Below are 25,780 nucleotides of genomic sequence, written 5' to 3'. Positions count from 1 at the left end.
GAATGTGAGGACTAAAGGAGAAAATAAGGGAAGTGAAAGTTCGTACAAAGCTTACAAAAGTAAACCCAAGATCCCCTGTTTTAATCTCTTTAATTGTACATGTTGTCTTATGACGGTATATATATATATATATATATATATATATATATATATATATATATATATATATATATATATAGTATGATAGCTTCCTCAGTCTCGACAGACTACGGATACCCATTGTAAGAGTGTCTGCACCGGGAATTTTTGTGGCAAGAGGTCTGCAATCTCCAACCACACCTCTCCTAAGTCGGTGTTGTTAAAAACCAGTGGCAAGAGGAGATTCAGGACAAATTTAAATAATGCTGAGATAAGCGGAGAACATATACAGTGCCTAGAATTTTTTCCATGTCATCGCTTAGCAACAATGATAGAACAACAGACTATGAAAATTATACTGTGGGTAAGTTGATAGCGTGTTTTTATTGTAGTTTTTGTCTTGCATGACGTGGTCTGTAGGTTTAAACTCCATATGTAAATTTCTTAATTTTTTCATGAACTGCAAAGAATTTTATAAGACTTGAAAATTTACGTCTGTTTATTTTTTGTTATTATTTTTTTATTTATTTATTTTTTGCATGAGGTGGTTTGTAAGTTCAAACCCCACACATACATTTCTTGATGCAAATTCTAGGTTTATTTTTTATGAATTACTAAAGTAAAGATGAATTCTTGTTCTGGAACCCAGTAAGATAAATGAAACCAGCAAAAGATATACTACAACATATTAAAATGTTCAATTGGGGAGAGGAAAATTATGTTCTAAACTTCTCTATTAACTCAATGTTTGAAAGGTAAAGGAGAACTTTAATGGAATACTCGAAAGAGATGGGTATGAAAAGCAAAGATAAGAATGGGCTGGCTGGGCCCAGCATGCGGTCAGAAGGAAGGAGAAACGCCAGCCAGGTAACATGAACATATGGAAGCAAGAGACTTTGTTTAGTGGTGCCAAAAGTAATAAAATAATAAAAACGTTTTGTAAAAAAATAAAAAATGCACACCCGAATTTTATTTATTTATTTCCAGTTTTATTTCGACTTTCGCTTGATACCTGAGTTTGATGGATCTACCACTGGATCGTCTGTCGTCGAATATGTGGAAAAGGCTGAGAAAATCTGTACACTGTGCAGAATTAAAGAACCAGCCACAGTCATTCCTTTGAGGTTAACCAGAGGGGCCTATGCAGTCTACCAGCAACTCGGGGATGAACCAGACTGGGATACAATCAAACACAGCCTGTATACAGCGTTTGGTACAGATCCGTTTGTTGCATGGCAACAGTTCACGAGCCGGCGACTTCACCTCAAGGAAACAGTTGATGTGTATCTAGCCGACCTACAAAAGTTGTCAGTACCATTTGGTGGGGTTAACGATAAGATATTAAGATGTGCCTTTTTAGTAGGCTTACCTGAGGAGGTCAGCAAACTGTTGCGGGCATCATCACAAATTGATGAATTGACAACAGACGAGTTATTAGCCTGAGCTCGAAACATCTGTAAGGAACAGGCGCCAATTGCAGCAGCAACTAGTATTCAACATGCAACAGTCGAACCGCATGGAAGCAATGTAGATTCTCTCCCAGGTAGTAATAAGCGTGTAGGCCCAGTGTGCTATAAATGTGGGGAGGCCAATCATTTTGCTATGGATTGCCAGAGTGATAGGAGGTGTGTATATCCACGAGCACAGAGAACAGTACAATGCTATCGCTGTAATAAGTATGGGCACATATCTCGCAACTGTTCGGGAAACGACCTTGGGGGCCAGGTACTATCGCCACTCTTGCCCCTTGCCAACCAATAAACACAGAATTACCGTTCATTGGCATTAAAATTGACGATGTGCAGTGTTCAGCACTCATAGACACGGGGTGTTCCCGGTCTATAGTTAGTGCACATTACTGTCAGATGTGGCGGGAGCAACCAGTCGGTATTATGACGATCAATGGTTTATCCCGAGCATGTTGTGGTGAAGGGACAGTCACGATCTGTACTGAGAAGGGTGACACAGCCAAAGTTGATGTTCTGGTGATGCAAGAAAAACCCCTTGGCTATGACATGTTGATTGAAATTGATGCAATACAAGCACTAAGAGGCGTCATAATCACAGCAACTGGAGGTGTAATGCTTGGAAAAGACGTCTGTGCAGCCATGTCTATTGAAGAAAAGGACTTCTGTGCTACGTTTGACGACAACGAAAAGCGTGGACTGCAAAGTGGAAATGGACTATGAGCCAGCACCAGATCGGCTGTGCAACACAATTCCAGAGTATGCAGTTTCCACAAAGAATAGGGCCGCATATGAAGAAGAACTTCAGATGTGGATTGATAACGGATGGTTAATACCATACCCACAGGAACGTCTAGGACCACCCAAAGGATTAAATCTGCTCATGGCTGTTGAACAACCTACTAAAGACAAAATTCGGCCCGTAATGGCTTACCGAGAATTGAATCAACATGTTGATGCTTTCACTGGAAACGCAGATGTGTGCGCTGCTAAACTAAGAGAGTGGCGTCAGAAAGGGAGTAATGTAGCACTGCTGGATTTGAAGAGAGCCTACCTGCAGATACTTGTCCATGAGTCATTATGGCCATTTCAGACAGTGATAATCAAGGGAAAACGATATTGTTTGACACGTTTAGGTTTTGGCCTAAATGTAGCACCCTTAATAATGACAACTATTATTAAAACTGTTTTGATGCAGGATGAGACTACAGCAAAAGCTGCTTCAGCTTACATTGATGACATCTACATTAATGAGAATATAATGTCTGCAGATGTGGTTCGAGCAAAACTGGAATCGTTTGGGTTAATAAACAAAGACCCTAAGCGCCTAAAGGACGGGGTGTCCGTGTTAGGCCTAGAGGTCTATGAGAAGGGCAATACTTTGTGATGGAAGCAAGGGAGCGCGATTCCAGAGTTACCCAGTGTATTGGCAAGACGCATTGTGTTTTCTATTTGCAGTAAATTAGTAGGACATTTACCTGTCTGTGGATGGCTCCGATCGGCAACAGGAGTGTTAAAAAGACGAATAACTGCAGTAACTAAAGGATGGGATGACATGGTGGATGATGATTCTCTCCAGCAAATGATGGCTGAAAAGTTGTCCAGAGTACATAGAAACGACCCTGTCCAGGGTGAGTGGCAAGTATCTGGAAACGAACTGAATGCATGGGTGGACACAAGTTCACTGGCTACAGGTGTCGTGTTCGAACAGTTGGGTGCTGTTGTGGAAGATGCATGCTGGCTTCATCCGAAAAATGATGCCCAGCATATAAATTGGGCAGAACTTGATGCCACGTTAAAAGGGTTTAATCTTGCATTGCAATGGCAGGCTAAGGTTGTGCATCTCCACACTGAGTCGTTGTGTGTTTACCACTGGTTGACCGACACCTTGACTGGAAAGGCTCGAGTTAAGACTAGAGCTGCAAGTGAGATGTTAGTATGAAGGAGACTGGCAATAATAAAGCATATAGTTGACGAATACAGCTTGCAGGTGGACATTACCTTAGTTTCGTCGATGCAGAATTTGGCTGATAGCTTGACTAGAGTACAAAAGAGGTGGATTGATGTAATGAAGCAGGCATCTGATCCTCCACAACAGACATGCGCGGCTGTAACAGATCAATTAACACCTGACCAGATCCGTACAATACATCAGCAGAGTGGACATCCCAAAATTTGTAGGACAACATATTTTGTCCGAAGAGTGTGTCCTTCAACTACAAGAGCATCAATCAAGGCAGCTATACGCTCGTGTAAAGAGTGTCAGCGAATTGATCTGGCACCATCCCAATGGCAAAAAGGGAAGCTGGAGGTGGAAGACAACTGGTATCGAGTAGAAATGGATGTAACGCATTATGAGGGCAGGCATTTTTTGACCTTGACAGATTGTGGTCCGACACGTTTCACGATATGGCGCCTGTTGACACGATAGGATGCATCTAGCATTATACGACAGTTGAGAGCTGTCTTTTTTTAACGTGGTGCCCGCTGGAAATTCTAATTGATAACGCCACTACGTTTCGATGTCAAGAATTTCAGAAATTTACGCAGGAATGGGGGATTAGAATGCGTTACCGATGTGCATATTTTCCATAAGGTAACGGTATAGCGGAGCGGTGTCACCGCACCATTAGAAGAATTGTGGCCAGGACACAGTGTTCTATTCCAGAAGCTGTGTACTGGTATAATGTGACACCAAAGGACGATGCAACACCAGAAACTGCACCAGCTAATGGGATTTACTGCTATGAACAGCGTATAAAAGGAATTGATGTCACACCATCAGTGGGTAGCATTGTCAATACACCATATCAAGTGGGAGACCATGTTTGGGTAAAAACCCCAAATGCTGGGTGCACTGTAAAAGTTTTGCAGAGGAAAAATAGACAAAATCATAAGTCCTCAGACCATGTTGATTAATGGTGTACCACGTCATGTAAAAGATATCCACCCCTGTTATACCTCTTCTGATTCTGAGGATAATGAAGATCACATACAGTTCAGGGATGATCCTGATCGCTACTGCCCTTACAGGTGAGCATAGAAACACTATCTACAGAACCAGATGAGGGAATGATGGAACATACTAGTGGCAATAGTGATGAGAGCGATGGACATGAGGAAGCGGTAACTAAAGGGGAGACGGAAAAATCGGGTATATGTCTGGATGGAGGGGGGGACCATCGCCCCCTATGGGATGAAGTAAAAATAATAAACAGAGAGACCCACTGGAAAGTGAGAAAACTTAAAGAAACAGCTCACATGCTCGGACATAACAACCTACTGAGCAAACCAAGCATAGAGCTGAATGCAATTTGGACACCTCTGATAGAAAGAGAAAACCTTGAATAACGACATAGGTTTAACATTAACAAAAAAACAATTAAGAATTGTCCTAGTGACATATGGCCGAGTGGTCCTAGACGTTGTATCAAAGTTCAATCCTGAACGAAGGCAGTAAAAAGTAACATTCAAAACAAAGAATCAGGAACTATGTCCCAGAGCTTAGCTGGAGTCCGAACACGGTACCCCCGTAATAATAATAAAGGGTTGGATTCGAGACTCCTAACAAACGGTTCCCCAGTTCGATACAAAACACCTGATGAAGGCCGGAGGGCAAAACGGCCGAAACGTTGTGACAAAAACAACCAAGATGAGTAAATCAGTCCGACAATCTCAATCAATGAAAACACCTCATCTCAAAAATACAGACAATTACTATGAGGAAGTAATACTACCAGTTCCTCATCGAAGTACCCGAGAAATACGAATACTGCCCACCCGCCGTGATTGTGAAACCCCGCCTATAGCACCACGAGAGGGGATGATGGAACATACTGACTAAGTGATAATGAGGAAGATGGCAATGAGGAAGTGCTTCCCCCGATTCTTCGAAGAAGTACCCGACAAAGACGACTGCCCCCCCCTGCCCTGTGTGTGATCATGAAATCAGGGGGGAGTGTAGGGAAACGTGCGACTTACCTAATTAGCACGTGTGCATAATTCAATGGGTCAGTCGTGGAATGAAATGAATGAAGAAAAAAGAAACAAAAATGGCTGCCTTATCCCTTTATATGCCTGCAATGTGACCACCCGATATGCAAATGAGATGTTCCAGGTTGGAGATAAAAGAGGGTTGATTTTTTTTTAGAGGGTCGTTCATTTTGAAGTTGGATTTCAAAGCAATAAGTTGAATTAGCAGAAGTACGTTGGGAGTTGAGAGAAGGTGCGTTACGTGTACAGAAGTTGGAAGTTTGGACAAAAGTGTTAACCTTACCCAGGAAATTATTGGTGTGACGGGCGGAAGAAATAAAACTCATATCAAACGCATTGTTTCTCTTTGGGGGATTTTGAATCTTTTCTCCCGTTTTTTTTTTTTTTTTTTTTTCACTCAATGTGCCAATATTTTAATCGTTTTTAAACGTTAATAAATTTATTTTAGTGTCTCCGTACTTTTGGCACATTCAATAAGTTCCCCATTAGAACTCTTTATTATCGACATAATATTATTTTGTACGCTATCGATTTTCTCCGGATGAGATGATAGCCGAAAGAGCTCTTGAGAAACTTCCACCTATTTTATTCCAAAACTGTATATAAATATATATATATATATATGTATATATATATATATATATATATATATATATATATATATATATATATATATATATATACAGCTATATGGTAGGCAGCTGTGGATCCCCGTTTTTCTATTAAAAAAAATGTAGTTAAGGTTTGTGTTTTTATCCTTATATAGTTGAACTCTCTTTTATAATTGTAAACTTTCGAGAAGTCGGCTTATGCAAGTCATAAGTCTACTTCTATTTAACAAAATCAGTTTTTTTTTTTTTTTTTCGCTTTATAGTTGTATTCTATTTTGTAATTGTAAACTTTTTAGGCGTCGGATTATGTAAGTGCTAAGTCTGCGATAGGTTAAATTCCCCCCCCCCCGAGAATTTAAACTACATTCTTTATTTTTATTTTTACATTTTTTTTTTTAACTCAAAGTTTCTTTAGAATATGTGCGTGTGTGTGTGTGTGTGTGTGTGTGTGTGTGTGTGTGTGTGTGCGCGCGCGCGAGTTACAAAGATTTTCTCTTCACAACTTTAGTATTCTTATTTTTCGTGGAAAGCGTCACAATTGAAAAGAGTTGGTAAGTGTATGGGTGAGAGAAAAAGGGGGAAAGATACGGATTTTGCGAGGGCCGCATTGAAAGTGTTAAAAATGCATCTTTTTCACGTGACAAAGTAACAATGAGCGGGGATTTCTTTTTACTTGATCCGCTGAATAATAAAGAAACGAGCAAAAAAAAAAAAAAAAAAAAAAGAAGCAGTCGATACAAAAACAGGAACGGATATTCTGCGCATCATCAAATGGAAATGCGATTCCAAAATGAAATGTGACAAGCTATTCCAAACTGAAGAATATTAAAAACAATTTCGACACGATTAACCTAAAATATATATTTTACTAATAATCTATGCCTTCAGACCCAGTTACTTATATATCCACACATCCTTACACTCGGGCGTATATCCATCTATCTATCTAGCCAGCTACTATTATACAGGGTGACCCCAAAAAAAAACAACAGCTAAATAGAGGTAATCTAGAACATATGCTGTAGTACGGAGAAAAAAAGGCCAAAGACCCTAGTGTTTTGATGTGATGTTTTGAATATAATAAACTAGTTATGATCAAAGTTTCTTTTCATTCGGACAAAACACTAAGAAACGGGGCCTAATTAGAGTTGGGGCCCGTTTTTTTATTTTATTTTTTTTTTTTTGTCACCCTGTATAAAAGCAACTTTGTGTGTGTGTGTGTGTGTGTGTGTGTGTGTGTGTGTGTGTGTGTGTGTGTGTGTGTGTGTGTGAGAGAGAGAGAGAGAGAGAGAGAGAGAGATAGAGAAAGAAAGAGATAAGAAGAGAGAGAGAGAGTTCCCTGCGGACTCCAAAATAGCGTTGCCGATTTTTATGAACTTTCACACAAATGTACTTTATGTATCTGGCAGTGTTCTTAGATAGGTTTTGTATGTCTTCTATAAATATCGATGATTGAAAAAAATCTGATAAAAGAAGGAACAAGCGATTTTGACCAAAACAGCTTAATATCACAAGTGCATTTGAGAAGTGTTATTACCACACAAGCAGAAAAGACCGACATATAATATCAACAGTAAATTCTTTGATATGGCAGTAGCGCGTTCAAAATGAATATTTTTGTTTAGAGCACAATTGAACAACTCGATTTTTTCATTTTAAATTTGAATTCAAACCATTATCACTGCACAAGCAGAAACAGGCATATAAAATCAACAGTAGGTCCTTTGATACGACAGGGGCGTGGTTAGAATTAATGTTTTTGCTTAGAGCACAACTGAACCATGATGCTTGAATTTTGATTGTCATAAGACAGTAAACAGATAATAATCCGATGACTCCCATGTACCGCTTTCTCAATTTTGACCCCTTACGAGACATTTTTTCCAGATGAAAACTGATTAAAAAAAATTCTACCTGTCTGAATACTCTATATACCAAATTTCAAGTCTGTGGATTAAAAATTCGTTGAGTATACAGATTGAGAATTGTCAACACACACACATTCTCACTTTTATCTATGATTTACTTGTAGTTTCATCAAATACTTTTACAAGCAAAATCCGATCCTGCATTTTGCTAAATCCTACCCTCTGATTGGAAGGAAAGTATTTCTTCGAAACTCTACGGATTAAGGACTATCCACTTATTTAGTGTTTCCTTTTTAAAATTAAATATGTTAACTCTTTTTCAAAGTGTTTTTTAACATGTTTTATTAACTATTTGTTCTTTAAACAAATAAAAACATCTACATAAAAACGCGATACAGTTAGTAGTCAGGCGAGGCAGCCGCGTGGTAGAGGTTTAGGCTTCTTATCATGGGGTCGCGATTTCGAGTCTCGCTAGATTCAGCCACTCTGATGAGTCGTAGACAACGAAACACGTGTCAGTGGATGATTATATTTTAAAATAATATATACATATATATATATATATAAAATATAAAATAATATATATATATATATATATATATATATATATATATATATATATATATATATATATATACTAGCAGAAGTACCCGTCGTTGGCTGGGTTCAAAAACAGCCTACAGAAAATGGACTGTGATTGATGAAAGTATGATCGGTTATGAAAAGGAGGGGTTGTAAAGAGATAGATTTTGATACTCAAAAATTTTACCCTAAGCAAAATATGATGAAAGTAAAGATATTTTCGCAAAAATATATTTTTTTATATCAACTTTGTTTCCATTCGTAGACAAGAGTGTCCAACAAAATGATGTTTCCTTACAAAGAGAAAATGTTATATATATAATAATGTAAATATACAAGATATAAATGTTACCATAGTCACTAAAAGTTACTTTCATGGTAGAAAAGTTCATTAGTTTGTATTTTTAAGTAGTTTGTAAAAAAAGTTTTTTTTAATTCACGAACCGGTTTTTAAAAAAATAAAGATGGCAGCGATTTTGAAATGGAGAACCCCGTTTTCAATTTGAAGGAGGGGCACCTGAGCATTCTGTGTTAACAATTTAAGAGAGTTCCGTCAACGTAAGGAATATTTATAAATATATTTTAATGTTTCCCGTTATTTTGTGCTTGAGGAATATTCGATTATGGCATGTGTAGTTTATATAAAAATTCATTTAAGTAGTTATCGCCTCAAATTTCGTTTTAATTTCAGTTCGCTGAAATTATTTCAAGTAAAGAGTATTAAAAACTATTTCAAAACAAAAAAAAACATGAACTGAACTTTTATTGACTATGGTAACATTTATTTCTTGTATATTTATTTTTCGGGTGGTCGTTTGTTGGCTTTTCTGCTAAACACTCTTACTAAATAATATCGACAAAATATCGAAAAACACAGAAACAAAAACAGTTTTGAAAAATAATGAAGCTTTACTTACTTTAGTAAAATAATCCGAAACAGCAAAATGGGATATTAAAAAAATAAAAACGTAATTACTTTTTTTTTAAAGCAAAGAATCGTTTCAGTTTTACAGTATTGAACGGTGTAGTATTGCGCCGTCGGGTTCAGGGTTGTACTATTGTAATGTAAAGAACATAGAAAGGGTTGTAATCAACTGAATTCCTTCTAGTGCACTGACAAAAAAGCTTAAACAGATATATAAATAAAAATAAAAAGGTTATGTAAATGTTTTTAAAAAGACACGTAATCACGTTAGCAGGATTTTTTCCTTCTTTTGACACGATAACAAGTAACGTTCTTATTTTTTATTATTTATCTATTTATCTATTTTCGAAAGAGTGCCACGTGCAAGTGGAGAAGGAAAAAACAGAGTTCTGCAAAATTTATGTCGAGAATTGACTAAACTTCCGACTTTTTTGTGGCTTTCACTTTAATAAGAACGTTAATTTATGAGGTAAATTTATTCGACACAATATGTTTCAACTCAAAAAAATAAATAAAAGCTAACGTGAATCAAAATTAAAGTTAAGGTGTCATTGTGGAACCTCACCCCTTTTAAACAACCTTTTAAACTTTGTGACATATTTACATTCTATGGAGGACAGGCGTGAACGAACACCCCATAATTTTATTATACCATATTTCTTCAAACTGAAACATAATTATCAAAGTATACTTACGCAAATAGATATGAAAAGTCTTTGTTAAAGTTTGTGCCATATTTCCATAGAGTACAGGCGTGAACGCAGACCCCACAATTTTATTATACCATCCTTATTTAAGTTGAAACATACTTATCAAAGTATTCTTACGTACATCTATATCAAAACCCCTTGTAAACGTTTTTTTTTTTTCATTTTTTATTTCCATAATTTGAGAGCCAGGCGCGAACGCAGACCCCACAATTTTAATGAACCACCGTTCTGTCAGATCAAACATACCGATTCCTGATCCTCGATACATCTTATATCATTATATGTAATCAGTTTTTTAAAATAATCAACCATATAGGAGTCTATTCGTGACCAGACACACACACACACACACAGACGTTCAGCTTTATATATATATATATATATATATATATATATATATATATATATATATATATATATATATACTCTCTTTATTTGTTTTTACATAAGCAGTAATATGTTGCTACACAGTCATGAGCATATTTCGGTCAGCTAGTTATTAATAACTCTTCAGGCGATACAGCTTATACGAAAGCAGCACATACCCAAATAATGAATACAATACGGTCAACGGGAGTAAAACTATAAAACAAAAACATAAAGAAACATTGAATGAAAAAAAAAAAACTGAAACTATATATAATTATAAGTTACCCTCCTCAAGCAAAAGTGTTGGCATCAACTGGCACCACATCAAACAGTCGTGAAGGATCAAGAGAATGGAAACACCATGGAGAGAGGAAACATTAACCAGACCTCCACTGGATGAGTGTGGAAGGGGACAGGGACCTTGGGAAGGCTTAGTGCCACCGAAATTCCAGTGAAGGCCAATGGTCCTTGCCATCTAGCAATCAATGGTACCGGCTGTTGTGATAAGGCTAATTAATTTTCAAAGGCTATCAAAAGAGGTGGAGAGTACTGGAAATCTGGGAAAACTTGTTGTCTCACAGACTCCAGGGAACATTATATATATATAAAAGTGAAAGTGTCTGTCTGCCTGTGTGTCTGTGTGTGTACATTTCCATACGCAATAACTCTGTCAATTTAAAGTTTACAGACTCGAAATTTGATATACAGTGTACTGAGATTTGGGAAAATTGATGTGAATGGATTTCGGCCAGAAATTTGGCGATTAAAGGGTCAAAGTTCAACGATTAGACTTTTGAGAACTCTACCAAACTCCTCCAACAATTTTTGGTCTAAACACTTGTAATTTTAGATATAGGTTCCTAGGACATGGATCTAACTTAATAACTGGATTTGAGCCCAAAACAATAAATTTTAAGGAGTCATGATAGGGGTCAAAGTTTTAAAAATTAACCACTTTTTTTTTTGCTCAACATACACCTCCAAATACCCGGGCAACTCCGGGCTGAAATGCTAGTATATATATATATATATATATATATATATATATATATATATATATATATATAGAGAGAGAGAGAGAGAGAGAGAGAGAGAGAGAGAGAGAGAGAGAGAGAGATAGATAGATAGATAGATAGTGTATCACAAAAGTGAGTACACTCCTCACATTTCTTCAAATATTTAAGTATATCTCTTCATGGGGCAAGACTGAAAAATTGATTTTTTTGACGCAATGAAAAGTAGTCTTTCTGCAGCATATATAACAGAGTTAATTTATTTTCCGGCAAAATAACTAAAAATATAGCCATTAAAATCTAAGTTCCAAGTCCCTGGCAACAAAAATGAGTACACCCCTAAGAAACTAAACTGCTAAAAAGTGAGTATAGTTCTAAAAAACTACACCCCTAAATGTCTAGATTGTGTACTGCTTTTTCCCCTTTCCAAAAAGTCATGTGACTCATTAGTGTAACTATGGCATGTGTTCACAGGTAGCAGGTGTATTCAAATTTGTAGTGCAGCTCTCACACTCTCTCTTACCAGTTACTGAAAGTTCCAACATGGCACCACATGGCAAAGAACTCTCTGAGGATCTTAAAACACGAATTGTTGTGTTACATAAAGATGGGCAAGGCTACAAGAAGATTGCTAACACCTTGGAACTGAGCTGCAGCACAGTGGCTAAGACCATCAAGCATTGCAAAATAGAGCAGGGTTCACTCAGAACAGGTCTCGGGTAGGTCGTCCAAAGAAGCTGAGCACATGTGCCGAGTATCACATCTAAATGCTTTCTTTGAAAGATCAGCATAGGAGTGCTGTTAGTATTGCTGCAGAGATTGAAGAGTTGGGAGATTAGCCTGTTAGTGTTCAGACCATACGGCACACACTACATCAAATTAGTGTGCGCAGCTGTCACCCCAGGAGGAAGCCTCTTCTGAAGGCAATTTACAAGAAAGCTCGCAGTTTGCTGAAAACGTCAACAAAGCCCATAGATTTCTGGAGGCATGCCCTATGGTCTGATGAGACGAAATTTAATTTTAGTTTTGATGGCATGTGTGGAAGTGACCAGGTGAGAAGTACAAAGATAAGTGGGTCATGCCTACAGTCAAGCAAGCTGGTGGGAATATCATGGTCTGGGGCTGCATAAGTGCTGCATGTATTGGAGAGTTACATTTCATTGAGAGAAACATGAACTCCAGCATGTACTCTCAAATACTGCAGCAGAGTATGACCCCCTCCCTCCAAAAACTGGATCACAGAGCAGTATTCTAGTATGACAATGGCCCAAAACACACATCCAAAACAACTACTGCTTTACTGAAGAGGTTGAGGGTAAAGATGATGGACTGGACAAGTATGTCTCCAGTAGAACATCTTTGGAGCATCCTCAAGCAGAAGGTGGAGGTGTGCAAAATCTCAAATATCCGCCAGCTCCACGACGTCATAATTGAAGCGTGGAAGAGCATTCCAGTGGCTATATGTGAAGCTCTAGTAAACTCTATGCCCAGGAGAGTAAACAACAAATATATTCTATTGAAAAGTTTTTCTTCAAAATAACCAGATTTGGATTAACTAACCTGAAAAGGATTGATATGCCATAAAACAAAAACAACAAACCATGAAAGCCACAGAATGGAAGTTTAAGATTCGAGTTTTGCTCTCAGTTAGGCTCATCAGGGCAAAACTCGAATCTTAAACTTCCGATCTGTTTCTTTCATGGCTTCTGTGAGCTGTGACATTGTTTGATTTTAGAAATAATTATATATCATCTCACAATCGATAATATATATATATATATATATATATATATATATATATATATATATATATATATATATATATATATATACAATGTTTTTTTGTTTTTTTTATCATTTTATTTCTGTACTTTTTCATCTTTATTATATTATTATTTTATTTTTCCCCCCTCTTTTATACCCCATAGTTTTTGTTGACCCGACCAAAACTTTGAACACCATCAATCGGGATACACTCTGGATTGTTGTCGTAAAACTTGAATGTCCAGTCCGTTTTGAAGAAATCTTGAAGAAGTTGCATCAGCACATGACGTCTCAAGTGAACATTAATGGCATATTCTCTGAACCAATACCAACAGACATTGGAGTCAAGCAGGTTAATATATCAGCACCCACGCTTTTTTTCTACATACTTTGGCACAATGTTTGTTTATGTTTTTAAAGACAGTGATATTGGGATGTCTTTGTGTTATCAAACTTCTGGCAGATATCTCCTGTCTAAAACTGGCTTGGTGAACCATGTGATGTCACACAAGGTTATACAAGATCAACAATTTTATGAGAATGTGCTGCCACCCAGACCACCCAAGTATGGTTGTAATATCTGATTAACACTACACTAATATAGTCCCTCTACAAGAACCAGCAAATGCTGACAAGTTCCCTTGCCACATCTGTGTAGGGTTCTACAAGAGTATAACTGAGCCATCTATGTGCACATGGGTGCATCAAATCAACCTGAACAGATCACAAATTTCTGTCAAGAAATAGCGATTATCATATATACACATATCTATAATATAAAGCTGAACGTCTGTGTGTGTGTCTGGTCACGAATAGGCTCCTATATGCTTGACTATTATAGAAAACTGATCACATATAATGATAGAAGATGTATCGAGACACAGGAATGGGTATGTTTGATCTGGCATAATGATGATTCATTAAAATTGTGGGGTCTGCGTACACGCCTGGTCCACAAAGTATGGAAATAAAAAATTTAAAAATTAAAAAAAAACGTTTACAAGTGTTTTTGATATAGATGTACATAATAATACTTTGATAAGTATATTTTAACTTAAATAGGGATGGTATAATAAAATTGTGGGGTCTGCGTTCGCGCCTGACCTCCATAGAATGGAAATAAGCACAAACTTTAATAAAGACTTTTCATATCTATCTGCGTAAGTATACTTTGATAATTATGTTTCAGTTTGAAGAAATATGGTATAATAAAATTATGGGGTGTTCATTCGCGCCTGACCTCCATAGAATGAAAATATGTCACAAAGTTTAACAAGGTTTGTTTAATATAGATCCACAGAATATTGTGATAAGTGTTTCAGTGTGAACAGGTATGGTATAATAAATTATGAGGTTTATCTATTTTATTTTTACTTTCATCATATTTTGCTTTGGTTTTGATACGCCCAAATTCAACCCAAATTTACAAGCCTTCCTTTTCATAACCTATCATACTTTCATAAATCAGAGTCCATTTTCTGTAGGCTGTTTTTGAACCAAGTCAACGACGGGTACTTTTGCCAGTATATATATATATAAATATAAATATATATATATATATATATATATATATATATATATATATATATATGTCTACTATTATATAAAAGTCACTTTGTGTGTGTGAGTTCCTTCCTCATAGGTTCCGAAAACGGCTGAGCCTATCTTTTGCAAATTTCACACAAAGGTAATTTATATGCTTGGCAGTGTTCTTAGGTATGTTTTGTAGAGAAATTCATCCAATAAGTTTCGAAAATCGAAAAAAATCCGATCTTAAAAATAATCTTTTCTCTCTCAGAGAATGTTACAGGAAAATATTTTATGTTACACCGACCAAGATAAATTATGAAATCTCAGCAAATCATTTCTTCTAAAAAAAAAAAAAAACAAGATTTATTGTCATCTGGAGATATAGCTCAATGGTAGAGCATTCGCCTACAGATCGAATGATCCTCTGTTCAAATCCGGATGTACCTCACCATTTAATTTTAATTTTGACTCATTAATGAGTTCAATTTACGATGCAAAAAGAGGACCCATTAAAAAATCGCTGTAAATTATTTCTTCATTTGCATATTATAAAACTAAAGTGATATTTCCAAAGCATTCGTTGTAAAGCCCAAATATCAGCTGACATAATATTGTAAACAAACACAGACAAAAGTTGGGAAAGGAAATAATCATTATTTTTTTATTCTTTAATTTTTTTTTTTTTCGAATTAATCCACCGGCCAAATCGTCGTAATATAGAGGATTAATCCTATAATAATACATACGCAATCCGCATCAATCAAAATATGTTTAAGCTTATAGTATAACCGGGCAAAGTTTGGCGTCCAGCAGCTAGTATATATATATATATATATATATATATATATATATATATATATATATATATATATATATATACTATTTTACTCTCTCTCTCTCTCTTACTATTTCACTCTCTCTCTCTCTCTCATATATATATATATATATATATATTATTTCACTCTCTCTCTCTCTCATATGTATATATATATTATTTCACTCTCTCTCTCATATATATATATATATATATATATATATATATATATATATATATATATATATATATATATATATATATAAGTAGATTTTTGGTACAGCAAAATGGAAGGAGAAATTTCAGAGGAAACATAATTTAATTTAAATACCAAAAAAAAAAAAAAAACGGGCAGGTGAAATTATTAAAATTTCCTTAAGGCCTTATCGTCTGACCCTCTAAGAGGAAACATCAGAATGATAAATTAAAAACTAAGAAAAGAATGAGGGAAGAAGGGAATTTTGGTTTCAGTTGGAAGAACAGTAAGCGAAAAAAAAAAAAATTAATAAATAAAAAAAAAAATTAAAAAAAATAAAGTCTCACTGTTCAGGTGGTTTTAAATCAATGAATATCTCCAACTGATGTTTCAGAATCTTTTGTCTACACAGGCTAGGTCGAGAGTTGTTAATAACTAACGCCTCAATAATATTGAGATGATAGTTCGACCTCGCACTGTATAAAACAGAAAACCACCCATCGGAATATTGATTCGAACACCTATTTATACTCAACAGGTGATCACCAATGGCGGACTCATGAGCTTGGGAGTGCCCGGATGTTCTCGAAACCTGGTGTAGTCGAATATCCCGAGGGATATGTTGGGATATTCTCATTTCTAATCTTTGGGATGTTTTGCCAACGTAGTCAGCTCCACACTGACAAACAAATTTATAAACAACAGAATTCTTTTGAATGGTTGGCAAAACATCTTTACGAAAAGAAGAGAAAAAGGTTCGAGTTGTGTAAACTACTCTAAGCATAGTAGCTGGAAAACAACGTTGAGTAGCAGAAGAAATCCTTTTAACAATATGAAGGCCAGCAGGACCCAACCATGGTAATTTTAAATAAATGGGACAACGTGATGGACCAATATGTTTAACACTATTAAATGTAGTAATTTTACGTTCAATAGTAGATTTTATTATATTAATGGGATATCCATTACTAAGAAAAATATTAGTGATTTCCCCAAGTTCCGTATCAAGACGGTTTGGTGAACAAATCATAAGTGCACGATGCGTAAGAGCGCTAATGAGGTTTATTTTTCTAGACTGAGGGGCAAAAGAAAACCAATTAAGATAGAGCCCTGTAAATGTAGGTTTTCTATATACGGAGGTCTCAAACGTAGTACCAACTTTAGAAACACGAACGTCGAGGAATGGGAGAGAGCCACAGTCCTCAACCTCCATAGTAAATTGTAACGATGGATGCAGGTTGCAAAGAAGACGAAGAAACTGTTCAGCTTCACTCCGTGAGGGAAAGCATGCAAAAGTATCATCGACGTAGCGTGTGTAGAATGTTGGCTTAGTAATTTTGGAAAATAATTCGTTTTCCAAAAATCCAACGAAAATGTTGGCTAGCGTTGTTATACTTAATAAAACGGATTATATCTCCAAAATGTTACAAATCTTGGACGATAAAAGTAAATTTCTCCGTTTGGGTGATTTAAGCCATGATGATACTTTTCGTATGGAAATAAAAATCCAGAAAAGATTTCTTCAACTTCATAAAAGCGGATTTATTTCTAAGGAGATTTATGATAGAATCCGACCCATCGGCTCTCAAAGGCCTAGAATGTATGGTTTACCCAAGGTCCATAAACCTAACATTCCTTTGCGACCCATTTTATCTATGTTGGGTTCTGCACAACATGAACTTGGTAAATGGCTGGTTGATCTTCTTAAACCCGTGCTTTCTTTTTATTCGGTCCATTGTATCTCTGATTCTTTTCAATTCGTATCTCAGATACAAAAATTATCTTTATCTAAAAATACCGAGTTCTTGGCTTCCTTTGACATTAATAGTCTCTTTACTAATATACCTTTGGATGAAACCATTGGTATTTGTGCTGACTATCTATACCGTGGCCCCTCAAAATCTCCACAATTTCCTGAACGAATTTTCGTTGAACTGATGGAACTTGCTACTAAATCAGTCTCCTTTAGTTTCAACAACATTATGTACCGGCAAATTGACGGGATATCTATGGGTAGCCCTCTTGGTCCTTCGCTAGCCAACATTTTCGTTGGATTTTTGGAAAACGAATTATTTTCCAAAATTACTAAGCCAGCATTCTACACACGCTACGTCGATGATACTTTTGCATGCTTTCCCTCACGGAGTGAAGCTGAACAGTTTCTTCGTCTTCTTTGCAACCTGCATCCATCGTTACAATTTACTATGGAGGTTGAGGACTGTGGCTCTCTCCCATTCCTCGACGTTCGTGTTTCTAAAGTTGGTACTACGTTTGAGACCTCCGTATATAGAAAACCTACATTTACAGGGCTCTATCTTAATTGGTTTTCTTTTGCCCCTCAGTCTAGAAAAATAAACCTCATTAGCGCTCTTACGCATCGTGCACTTATGATTTGTTCACCAAACCGTCTTGATACGGAACTTGGGGAAATCACTAATATTTTTCTTAGTAATGGATATCCCATTAATATAATAAAATCTACTATTGAACGTAAAATTACTACATTTAATAGTGTTAAACATATTGGTCCATCACGTTGTCCCATTTATTTAAAATTACCATGGTTGGGTCCTGCTGGCCTTCATATTGTTAAAAGGATTTCTTCTGCTACTCAACGTTGTTTTCCAGCTACTATGCTTAGAGTAGTTTACACAACTCGAACCTTTTTCTCTTCTTTTCGTAAAGATGTTTTGCCAACCATTCAAAAGAATTCTGTTGTTTATAAATTTGTTTGTCAGTGTGGAGCTGACTACGTTGGCAAAACATCCCAAAGATTAGAAATGAGAATATCCCAACATATCCCTCGGGATATTCGACTACACCAGGTTTCGAGAACATCCGGGCACTCCCAAGCTCATGAGTCCACCATTGGTGATCACCTGTTGAGTATAAATAGGTGTTCGAATCAATATTCCGATGGGTGGTTTTCTGTTTTATACAGTGCGAGGTCGAACTATCATCTCAATATTATTGAGGCGTTAGTTATTAACAACTCTCGACCTAGCCTGTGTAGACAAAAGATTCTGAAACATCAGTTGGAGATATTTATTGATTTAAAACCACCTGAACAGTGAGACTTTATTTTTTTATATTTTTTTTTTATTTTTTTTTAATTTTTTTTCGCTCACTGTTCTTCCAACTGAAACCAAAATTCCCTTCTTCCCTCATTCGTTTCTTAGTTTTTAATTTATCATTCTGACGTTTCCTCTTAGAGGGTCAGACGATAAGGCCTTAAGGAAATTTTAATAATTTCACCTGCCCGTTTTTTTTTTTTGTTTTTTTTGGTATTTAAATTAAATTATGTTTCCTCTGACATATATATATATATATATCCATTTATTACTCGTTAATACATTCCATCTACTTGGTTTGACTTAAGTGAATGTAACAGGAGAACGTCGTGCTTTTTAGACACCCTTAGGTTCTTTATCTTGATTAGGTATTATTATTATTATTATTATTACTACTACTACTACTATTACTACTACTACTACTTCCAGCTTGCCAGTTGGTGAAGATTATGTATTAAATAATGTCGTTCGTCCATTATTCAAAGTAACATTTCATCAGCACCGACCAATGCTGCAATGATGAAATATCGAGAAATTATTCCAGCCATAAATATAATCTGAAAAGAACTTTCATTATCAGCACACAACGGAAGAGGGTTTCAATTTACTTGTCGACTTGTCCGTCGCAGAATTCATCGCATCGGTATTAACTTAACTTTCGGAACGACGTGATTGAATTATTCTTCCTTAAGCCAGCAATATATGATGACTTCACGCATGCACGCACGCACGCACGCATGCACACACACACACACACACGCAAACACACACACACACGCACACACACACACACACACACATATATATATATAAATTAGTGTTGGGACGACCGATAATCAGAACTGGAATAGAGAATCAGAAAAATCGGAATATTTGAGGGGATCGGAATTGGTATCGGAATCTGAAAATTTTGTAATGATTTTCTGATTCCTAAACGATTCTTTTAATTATTTTTTTTATTCGATTTTGCTGGCAATAATGATAAAATAATAAATATTTATTGATTTTAAATCATCAGTAAAATTATATATAAAATATGGCGTAACTAAAACAAAACACAATTGCAACTACTCTTCCAATTTTTCAGATGTTTTTAAATCATGCCCATACTTGGGAGCCACCATTTATTAAGGCCCAAAGGCCACTACAGTATAAGAGTTACTGAATGAAAACAAGATACAATTGTAACTACTCTTCCGCTATTTCAAATTTTTGTAATCATGCCCGTTTTATTTTCTTTGAAACTTGATGAGTAAAGGCAGAATGGATTCAATAATTAACACGATAAATACAAAAATGATTCTGCGATACGAAACAGATGCTGCCAAGAATTGAACATTTAACATGCCGAAAGAAATAAACGGTAAGATGAACAACATCTTGAAATTTGGAATATAGACATTTTGTTTTTTATTTGTTATATGCTCTGTAGTTACATCGAGCTTCATTAATTAAAAGATTGATATAAATAAAAGGTAAAATATAATTGAATAAACATATTTTTCATATATATATATATATATATATATATATATATATATATATATATATATATATGCACGTTACATTAATGCATATGCACGTTACATTAAATAGCACATACAACTCTTGCTTGTTTTTCTTGTAATCCTCCTTTTCTCTTTGTCGGACCATTTTCCGAACGTTTTTTCCGAGTGAAAAAAGAAATTTCCCGTAATCGCGAACGTTTTCGACCTCCATTGGTCATCCTCAGGCGAGTAGTAAAAAAATAAAAAATGAAATTGAAAAATGAAAATAGCGAGATGAAATGAAAAGACGATTAAAAGACGATTAAAATCGCTTAAAATCACTAAAATACTCAAAAGCACTTGAGCGTGCCCTCCGTTTCGTTTTGAGTCTGGTTAATCGTTGGTTTATTAATGTGGATTAACAATTCCTCATATATATATATAATCATCCACAGAGAATACTGTTTCACTGTTTAGAGCTCATCAGTGCAGCTATACAAGCAAGTACTTCAAGCCGGGATCGAAACTCGACTGTCTAACTGGCAGCCTATACCTCTACATTTATGCTATCAGGCAGCACTCGCTCAATGTAAGCTTAGTGAGTCTACCGGCGATTTCCTTATGAGTACTCTACCATAGAAGGAGTATATATATATATATATATATATATATATATATATATATATATATATATATATATATATATATAATCTTGTTCTTCTATAAACCCCTTATCAGAATTTTTTAAGATTTTAAGCTCTAACCTGAAAGGATGCAACGATTTTTTATGCATACAAATATTATTTTAAATCAAGAACACACAGAAAAGGATAAGTTCTGAAAGCATACAAATTATGATAAGGAGTTTTTAAGTCTTTAGTCATCAAACGATCAAGTGCGAGCGAGATGAAAAAATATCTCATCTTTTAAGAACATATTGTTTTAGTCACTTGAATGATAAGTAATTCAAACTTTTAGTGAATTTGGGAATTAATTCCTATTTAAGTCATAGCCATAGCATGGATAGACTATAAGAAAGCATATGATAGAATCCCATAGAATGCCTGATAATGTACAGAATACCATGTAAGATAATCAATTTCACTAACACAGAAGAAAGAATAAACCACCTAATGCATATGGATGACCTGAAACTGTTTGCATAAACAAAGATAGATCTAGAAACGCTAATAAACATGATCAGAATCTTTAGCCAGGGTATCCGATGGAATTCAGTATGGAAAAGTGGGCGCTGCTGACTATGAGGAGGGGAAAACTAGAAGCAACAGAAGGTATATTATTGCCCAATCAAACATAAATGAGGGCATTAGGTGAACACGATAGCTACAAATACTTGGGAGTACTGGAAGCAGACGCCATCAAAGCAACAGAAATGAAATAGAAAATAGGAAAGGAATATCTCAGAAGAACAAGAAAACTCTTCGAAACTAAACTATATGGTAGAAACCTAATTAAAAGAATGAACACACGTCACTAATAAATAGATCTTTTTGAACTGATATGCGTTTACTCAGATCGTACACATGCACACACTTTCAATTGCACACCAGTTATCTGCCCTTGTCATGATTCCCGCTTAGCCGACTGATAGCGTCATACTTTCTGTTCCGTCTCATTCTCTTTTCTTTCTCTTCAAGCTGCAATGTAAGCACGCACGCATTATTTTTCCACGTGTCTCGAGAGTCGTGTATCGATAAGGTAAGACGAGCCATATGCCCTATGAACTCTCGCATACTCAATGAACAATTCAACGCATATTTAATTGAATTCTTGCGAGTAACCGCACGAACACCAAGACACACATATGCACAATAAGACATACGCATTACGAACACTTTCTACTCACATACATGCGCATACACAAAACGCTCTCTTAATGTTTTCGACTTCTATAGTAAAATAAAACATCTTATGTGTATATACTAGTCTTGGTACCCGGCGTTGCCCGGGTGTTTGGAGGCGTGCGTTTACCAAAACACTTTTTTAAAAGTGGTAGGAGGAAGGCAGGCTCGAACCCGTACTGCGAAGGAGGAAAAGAACGTGAAAAAAAACGTGACGTCTTTGCCGTTGCGTCATCGCTGCACCTGAAGAGGTGAAGGTTTTAATTAAGGCTAGTCATTCGAGAAGAGAGGATGACTTTCGAAAATATGAGCGAAAAAAGCGACTCCTCCTTGTAGAAAAGTGCTCAGTTGAGAGTGAAGAAATTAATGTTTTCAGCCAATTATTCGATATTTATGATCCGAAAGGTCGAGCTTCAAAACAATACCGATCTCGTGAAAATCTGTTGCCTCTGTCAAAAGTTCTAGGTATACATACATACATACATACAATTAAAAATAACAAATGAGATTTATATTATAGACTAGCGAGGGGTACCCGGCGTTTCCCGGGTGTTTGGAGGTGTGTGGGGGGGGTAAAAAAAAAGTAAGTATGAAGATCGAACGCGAACCGTTGAGGTAAAGTTGTAAATTGAAGTGTGAAAAAAAAAACGGGCGACGTTAACCATTGCCCCACCGCGAGATGCTAACGGAAACACGTTTGAATTTATTTAATTACTTGGATTTAGCAGGTGCCCGTTTTAATGAGTTAATGAGGTTAAGTTTGACTGCGGGATAGTATTCATTTACTGCTGAACGCTTCCACCCTCCCCCCCAAGATGTTATAGGAAAAAGACTAACCCACATGCGGCGAGCGACAAATATTGAATATTTATCTTCCCGAAATCGAGCAAATTAAATAGACAGGCGAGCTTCGTTGTTAACTGTGAGATATTACGATTTATATGTGATATAAAAAGTTTTAAAAAGTTGTGAAGCGAGCGACCGTTTCTCTGAAAAAAGCATTTTGTTGACATACAGAAAAAGCGAACATACATACATACATTTTCGCTTTTATATATATAGATGTAACTCGCTTCTTACATTCTCCTTCTTAACGTTATCTTTTTAACGTTATCTTTTTAACGTTATCTTTTTAACGTTATCTTTTTAACGTTATCTTTTTAAATGTCTTCTTAATTGTACTCATAAAACATGTTCTTTATTGTTGATTGTTTATGAAACATGCAAAACTCTTATTCCCTACAAACCGTTACAATGGCTTCCCAACAAGTGGTGAACACCGATGTGCGGTCACTCCCACAAGAATGATGACCATCCGACGTTAGAGGTCAAGCTCGCTGTCCAACAAAATAGTGACTCCTAACGGTGATTTCGTTTAGATTTTCTCACACGACGACAGCAAAAAAGCGAACGCATCAACAAATCAGTAGAATGGACTAATCAATCATTCACACATAATGATTAAACATTTCTTCACGGCCGACTACAAGCAAAAATAAAATATAATAAAAAACAAAAAAGAAACATCTTTTTTCTTCAACACATCGACAACTAGCAAATGACCCGATCCACATGTGCGACAAAAATGGCGCCAACTGCACTCACACTGGTAGACACACACATTTTTTTGCCACATGTGCACACAGAAGAGGTTTTAAAAGAGAGAGAGAGAGAGAGAGAGAGAGAGAGAGCAGCAAATTAGCCCAAAAAGAATATAAAAATAGACACAATCAAGTGGGGAAGGCAGTAGGTATTTATTTGCTTCCCCACGTAAGCAAAATGTGACACAAGGTCGGCTTTATGTGAGGTGAAGGGGATGGTACATATAGGGTTGCCCCTACATGTACCAATAACCAATTGCCACAAGGGCAATAGTCACAAAGTGCAACATCTGTCGGAACAGATGGTATTTATTTGCTCCCCCACCGAGCAAATTAGGCACAAGGCCAATTTTTAATGTGAGGAGTGAAGGGAGGGGGAAGGGAAAAAGGGGACCAGCTCCCGAGAGGTGGGAAATGGGAGCTGGTTAAAGGTCAGGTATGTGGGGTTGCCCCCACATCTGGTCTTTGCTAGTCATAGCTAGTCATAGCTAGTCATAGCTTGCAGTATCTGCCGGAACAGATGCTACACTTTGCTCCTAGAAAATGTGCCAGAAGGCAGTATGTTGGCAATTATGCAAACACTTGCATCTTGAACATACAGACAAATGGTACAAGCACAAACCGGCAGCAGCAGTACTGGAAAATGAACGTCACAAGATCCTATGGGACATGTATATACAAACATATAAGCCGATCCAAGTAAGAAGATCGGATGTTATAAAAGTTTACAAGAAGGAAAAGTCTTGACAGCTTGTAGGTTTTTTGGTTCTAACAGGCCACAGAGTGGGGATAAAGGGGACTGAGAAGTGGAGCAAATACACAGCGCTGGCCAGAGAGCTTAAAGGGATTTGGAAAATGAAGAAAGTCAAGATAACACCACCAATAGTAAGAGTGCTAGGGACAAAACCGAAAATCTTTGAAAAAAGAATGGGAGAGATTGGAATCAGAGGGATGGCTGAGAAGGATACAATGAATTTCAATAATGAAAATTGCAGAAATATTAAGGAAAACCCTTGAATGGGGAGACTAACACCACACATGAACTACACACAAACTGGACATGCAGAAAATGCTGCAGATATAAAACACAAAGAAACATCACATGGAATCATGAAAACTGAAACTGTATAATTGTAAGATACCCTCCCCCCTTTTTGTGTGTGAGCGTCACCATAAACAGACACCACACTAAATAATGAGGCGTCAAGGAGGATGGAAAGACCGAGAAGAGAAAGCACTAGCCAGACCTTTGCTGGCTGAGGGCAAAGATGATTGGGACCTTAGGGAGGCTTATTGCTACCCAAATTCCAGTGAAGACCAATGGTCGCCACCAACGAGAAATCAATGGTAAGCGGCTGTTGCGATAGCGCAAATTCTTTTGCAATGGTTATTGAAAGAGGTGGAGAGTACTGGAAGTCTGGGGAGACTTGTTGTCACTCAGACTCAAGGGAACACCACAAGTTGTTTTCAAAGAGCAATTTTTGATGATGGCTTGTGTGACTATTCCTAGTGAGTACATAATAATAATAAAACGGTTAAAAGTTCCCTATGTTGACTGCGTGGACAGAAAAGTGAGAATGTACAACACCTCATGAGTAGTTGTGAGAAGTTAACCCAAAAGGAATACAAGAGACGTCATGACAATATTGCGAGAAAGGTAAATTGGGATATATGCTAGAAAAGAAGATTGGAATGCAGTGAAAAATGGTACGAGCATATTCCAGAAGGAATGGTGGAGAGTGATAATGTGAAATCATTGTAGGATCTGAATATCCAATGTGATAAAATGATTGAAGTAAGGAGACCAGACTTAGTTTTATTGGAAAAAAAAGGGAAGGCA

General features: G+C 36.4%; 1 protein-coding gene across 2 annotated transcripts in view; it reads right to left on the bottom strand.

Moving 5' to 3' along the window:
* LOC145263072 (cilia- and flagella-associated protein 221-like) overlaps positions 1-25,780 on the bottom strand; it is a 521,858-nt gene that overhangs the window by 129,011 nt on the left and 367,067 nt on the right. The gene's annotated exons all lie outside the window — the stretch shown is intronic.

The sequence above is a fragment of the Euprymna scolopes genome, chromosome 38, assembly GCF_053919585.1.
Source record: "Euprymna scolopes isolate OS-2025 chromosome 38, ASM5391958v1, whole genome shotgun sequence".
Taxonomy (NCBI): domain Eukaryota; kingdom Metazoa; phylum Mollusca; class Cephalopoda; order Sepiida; family Sepiolidae; genus Euprymna; species Euprymna scolopes.
This window is presented reverse-complemented; position numbering and strand designations above follow the sequence as displayed.